General features: G+C 32.4%; 1 long non-coding RNA gene across 1 annotated transcript; it reads right to left on the minus strand.

Annotated features, from left to right (window-relative positions):
• Nucleotides 1-3,985: 3,985 nt before the first annotated feature.
• On the minus strand, nucleotides 3,986-5,235 carry LOC148941926 (uncharacterized). Its single transcript, XR_016143210.1, has 2 exons — nucleotides 5,111-5,235; nucleotides 3,986-4,108 (listed from the first exon to the last, which is right to left on the minus strand). It is a non-coding gene; the product is annotated as an uncharacterized LOC148941926 (long non-coding RNA).
• Between the last annotated feature and the right edge of the window lie 1,034 nt (nucleotides 5,236-6,269).

Here is a 6,269-nt window from a genome sequence, read left to right on the forward strand (position 1 = left end):
CTTATAAAAATAATGTTTGTAGTAGCACTTTTTTTGGACTTGGAAATTTTTCAACTTCTTTCTTTACGTATCTTAAAATGACAAGAAATGTCATGACAGTAAGGAATTAAATTTCTTTGGAGCACCAAAAAATTCCCTTGTACAATAGGTGGATATGCGAGATTGAGATCTCCGGAGGTGATTGCACTCAAATAGAACGCTAACGTAAAAATAACAGTTGGTGAAGAGGGTTATCTTCTTGCTAGGGCTTCTGGTAACACATTACCTACTGATACATCCTATCGTCAGCTTTCGGGTATTAGCATTCAACGGAAGGTCAAAAGAAGAAAGGCCTACTCTTCTACTAATATCATAAACCATATCTTGTCTACGTGCTGGAACTGTTACCTGTGTAAAAAATAATGTGATAACAGACAGTGAAATTGTCAGAAAAATAAAAAGGGCATTGACAGAAAATATAACTAAGGAATATAAAGATGAATCGATGAAAAACAAACTGTCAGCAAACGTTACTAACGTCATTGATCAAACAATCAATGAACGAAATTATACCAAAGACGAAACACATATTGAACCTCTCGATGACACACCAGTAACAATTGTGTATGAGTCAAAATGAAATAATGATTATGCTACTGATTACGAACTAAGAGAAGACAATAGCTACAGTATCAAGAGAGACCCTGGTGAACTATTTTATGGAACAAATTCAAAATATCCAAAGCTGTTCATTGGTCTTAATAATGAATAATAATATATTTTTTGTATTAATATCCTACATGACATTATTTCATTAAAAATATATTATGCATTACATTGTTATATGTTCATTATTTTTAGAGTATGCTACCACATCAAACGTTTAGAATGTCCATTGAAACATCAGGGATATAAAAAAAGAAATTTGCATGCATCTTATGTCGGATAGATAGGCTAACATTGGAAATATCTAAGTATCAGAATGAATAAATTCTTTTTCAACAACTTTTGTTGGATAGGTCAGGGTACAATTGATAGAATCTAAGTATCAGAGTGAATAAGTTCCTTATCAACATCCTTTGTCGGATATGTCGGTTAACATTATCAAAACCTAAGTGTCAGAGTGATGAAACTCTATATGTCTATATCTATTGCCAGACACAGGGGGTAACATTGATAAAATCAAAGCATCCCAGTGAATAAATTTTTCCTATCAACATCTTGGTCAGATACATTGGACAAAATTGACTAAATCTAAGTTTCAGAGTGAATTAATTCTTTATCAATGTCATTTGACAGGTACGTTTGATAACACTGGCAAAATTTAAGTATCAAAGTGAACAAACTCTTTAATAACATTCTATGTCGATATCATTTGCCGAATGTGTAGAATAACATTGAGAGAATCTATATATTAGAAGGAATAAATTCTTTATTATCATCCTCTGTCGGATACGTCGGATAAAATTGAGAAATTCTAAGTAACGGAGTGAACAAATTCTTTGTAAATGTCTTTTGACAGATACGTTTGATAACATTGACCAAATCTAAGTATCATAGTGAATAAATTCTTTATCAACTTCCTTTGTCAGAAAGTTCGGGATAAAATTGATAAAATCTAAGTATCAGAGCCAATAGATTCTTTATCAACATCCTTTGCCGGAAATGTCAGTTAACATTATCAAAACCTAAGTGTCAGAGTGAATAAATTTTTTAGCAACCTCTTTTGTCAAATACATCGGATAAAATTGACAAAATCGAAGTATTAGATTGAATAAATTCTTTATCAACATCATTTTTCGGATGCATTGGATAACATTACCAAAATCTAAGTATCAGAGTGAATAATTTTTATCATTATCTTATTTGTCAAATACATCAAATAAAATTGATAAAATATAAGCATCAGATTGAATAAATTCTTTATCGACATCCTATTGTTTGATATGTTGGATAACATTGACATAATCTGAGTTTCAGAGAGTATCAGAGTGATTAAATTCTTTATAAACATCTATTGACGGACACATAGGATAACATTGGAAATCGTATCAGAATCAATGAAGCATCCATCGTCAGATATGTTGATAAAATTGACAAAATCTAAGTATCAGAGCGAATAAATCTTTATCATCATCATTGCTGATACATCGGACAAATTGATCATCTGCATCAGATTGAATAAATCATGCATCTGTCAGATATGTCGGTTAACATTGACAAAATCTAAGTATCAGAGTGAATAAATTCTTTATCAACTTCTTTTGTTGGATACATCGTATAACATTCACAAAATCCAAGTATCCGAGAGAATAAATTCTTTATCAACATCTTTGTCATATATAACGTATAAAATTGACAAAATATAACCATCAGAATGAATAAATGCTTTATAAACATCCTTTGTCGGATATGTCGGATAAAATTGACAAAATCTAAGTATTAGCGCGAATAAATTCTTCATCAACATCCTATGCCGGATACATCGTTATCTGGATAAAATTGACAAAATCTAAGTATCAGATTGAATAAATTCTTTATCAGCATCTTTGTCAGATTTGTCGGATAATATTGTCAATATCTAACTATCAGAGTGAATAAATTCTTTGTCAACTTCTTTTGTTGGATACATCGGATAACATTTACAAAATCTAAGTATCTGAGCCAATAAATTCATTGATATTTTTTTTATCGACATCATTTGTCGGATACGTCGGATAAAAATGACAAAATTTAAGTATCAGAATGATTAAATTCTACATCAACATCATCTATCAGATACATAGAATAAAATTGACAAAATCTAAGTGTCAGAGGGAATAAAATTTTTTTTATCAACATCTTTTGTCAGCTATATCGGATAAAATTGAAAAAATCTAAGTATGAGAGTGAATAAATTCGTTTTCAGCGTCTTTATGGAATACATCAGATAACATTCATAAATTCCAAGTTCTATTCATTTTGACTTTATGCATCGTTACGTTGCATTTAGGTTAGTCCGGTTAGAGATGGCAGCGCACCCGCTCAGACACACAGTCGTAGTGAAAGAGACATGCAAAAGGTTGTGTTCTTTATCGACATCATTTGTCAGATATGTCAGATAACATTGACAAAATCTAAGTATAAGAGTGAATAAATTCTTTATCAACTTCTTTTGTTGGATACATCGGATAACATTCACAAAATCTAAGTATCAGAGAGAATAAATTCTTTATCAATACCTTTTTTACAAAATTTACAAAATCTAAGTAACGGAATGAATAAATGCTTTGTCAACATCCTTTGTCGGATTTGTTGTATAAAATTGACAAACTCTCAGTATAAGATTTAATAAATTATTTATCAACATCCTATGCAGGATACATCGGTTATCTGGATAAAATTAACAAAATCTAAGTATCAGTAGAAATAAATTCTTTATCAGCATCTTTGTCAGATATGTTGGATAACATTGTCAAAATCTAAGTATCAGAGAGAATAAATTCTATATCGACTTCTTTTGTTGGATACATCGAATAGCATTCACAAAATCTAAGTATCAGATACAATAAATTCATTATCATCGTCATTTGTGAGATACGCTTGATAAAATTGAGAAAATCAAAGTATCAGAGTGAATAAATTCCTTATCAATGTCTTTTGACAGATACGTTTAATAAAATTCTCACAGCACTTTCTCACAGCTCTATTTTTTTAAACAACAAAAAACTTTAGCGTAAAGAGCGAGGCGTTAAGGAGGGGACAGCCCCTTTCATATAAGGAATACTTTCTGTTCGTTTTAACTTTTAACGTCGTTCCTTACTTTCATTTAAAAAAAACTTGTTTTTTTTATTTAATGCATATATAATCCAGGGACTTTCCTTCCATCAAATCACAGAAAAAAAAATAATGGCAAAATTATGAGCGGTTATATTCAAAATAGTTTATTTTTTATTTCTAAGTGTTAATTATGTCTTTTCATAAAGTAGGGAGAAAGAGGAAATAACTGGCTGTAAATGAGCATGAGCAATAACGAGCACTATTAGATTTATTAACTAATTTACTAAACAAGACCTACCACTAAGATTAACAAGTTCAACGGAATTCAGGTTGTCTGAGCTGCTACCGATGTCAGTGAAGGCAATGTCACCTGTAACAGTGTAAAAAACTTATTGTTATTACTGCGACATATCTACTCTAATCTACTTCTATATAAAAAGAAGAAAAGAAAAAACGATGCACGAAGCGGAGAGAAGAGAAGAAAGGGAGAGAGAGGGGGTGGTGAGGGGTGTAGAAGTTAAATTACATAAAAGCTCAACTGAATATACAGATAGGCGCAGTGCAGCATTGAGCCGTGCTCTAAATGCTCAAATAGGCTGATCTATTCGGATAAATAAAGAACTGCGAGTATGTTAGCAACAGAAAACTAAATATAAACGTAAGGTCCGGATTCAATGTCAAAGATGCAAACGCACATTTTCTTTGCAAGATGCATTGAACACAAATAACCATTCTACGTTAGGTAGGAATTCTTATGGTTAAATTGGATTCTACGGAATGATACGTCAGAGACGCTTTTTTACAAAAAATAAGGAGAGGGAAGAAAAAAACAAGCTGCAAATGATCAAAAGTGGTACTATTTGATTTACTTAGTTATCTAGCTAATTAAGCACTTATCACTAACATTCACAACTTCAACCGAAATCGGGTTGTACTGGTTGTTATTGATGTCGGTAAAGGCAATGTCACCAGTGCAGGTATTCATTAACTGAAATAAATACCTTGTCCTCAAGAAGTCGGATAATAGTTGGTGCATAATAATGTTGCCTGAACCTTCCAAACCTGGCTTGTTAAACCAGCTACAAACATTTATTTGATTAGGTCGCGAATCTATTTTAGCGAATCTCAAGCAATAGCTTATCCTTGGCGTACAGTCCTTACAAAAGAGGAGGGAGGGCTGCACTTTTTCACCCTCCCAAAGCTACCATCTCGTAATAGCTGATGCCTCAAAGGTTAAAAATTAAGCAGATGAAACCGAGAGCCTTTTTTTTCGTAGGAAAACAAATGGATTACTTTCCGCATGGATCGCATTTTCCCGACTTTCTCACCCAACTACACCACTGATAGCTAATGAACAGACATAAAGTCTTACTTTGACCGTCACCGACTAAAATAAACGGAATGGCGTTTAGCTTCAAGATTTTCTTTAGCTTAGTAATATCTGCTGCCATAAAATGCTCTTCCTTGAAATGCCTCGTGCATATGAAGAGTATTTTTGCCTCTATTAAATTTTCCAGCAAATCCTTCTGTCTAAGAGCTCTGGATGATTCGTCTCGTCTATAAGAAAGAAAAAAAAATAACAAGTATTAAGATTTGGCTTGTCCGTGCCAGTTGAGTCCTCTTCAACAGTAATGCCTCGCTTCATATGGAACATAAGAATTAAAGCTACATTGAAGAGAATCCAATTTCGGTCACCAAGAGCCAATATCATCGATGTTAAAAAAAGAAGCCAATAATTCAGAAGATACACAGTTACATTTTTGTCTTTTTTTTAGAGACTATCAATAAGAAAAGGCACAAACAGGTAGACTACAGGAAAAAAATTCCACCTGACTATTCTCTCTTAAGAGTAAATGGAATCAGTAAAGACAAAATATAGTGACAAAACTTGGATTTCGAGAGGCTTAAAACGTGCGTTTTTTCTGCACAACTTTTATGTGCATTGAGACTTCGAAACATTTGATTTTACCATTAAAAGGTGCATCTTCCAATATATTGACCATAAGTTTGGGGATAAGTAGCCAAAGTATTTGAAACTAAGCTATAATATAGCTGTGATTTTCCTGTCATTTGTCTTCTCTATAATTAGTGAAAATTGTAAAATCTTTCCATTAATCTTTTTTGTTTGCTCACTATATCTCACTGATTATGCTAGAACCTTAAACTAACCCAATAAAACGTGCATAACTATGGTTTATTTCCAGATTCCTCATTAGGCTATAACCTATAGCCTAGACTAGGTCAGTATTTTCTAGTTTTTAGTTCACTCGTGGTTCTGGTCTAGGCCCCGGGGCCCTATCCCGAATTCCTCCGTCTCCCCGAAATGTTTGTTTTATAGAATCTAGGGGTTGAAAGGAATCCCACCATTCTGTAATTTTCTAAATTTATATTTTAATAGAGTACAACATTGAATTCTAAGTAGATCATAGTATGTTTGTTTCTTAGCTATCTCATTATGGTAATAGAATAGAATTTTTCTGAAGTTAAAAAAAAAAAACATTTCAAACATTTCATAGCCTACCTGTTATTTG

The sequence above is a fragment of the Artemia sp. Qi Xiang Cuo genome, chromosome 17 (genome assembly GCF_049724085.1).
Source record: "Artemia sp. Qi Xiang Cuo chromosome 17, ASM4972408v1, whole genome shotgun sequence".
Taxonomy (NCBI): Eukaryota; Metazoa; Arthropoda; class Branchiopoda; order Anostraca; family Artemiidae; genus Artemia; species Artemia sp. Qi Xiang Cuo.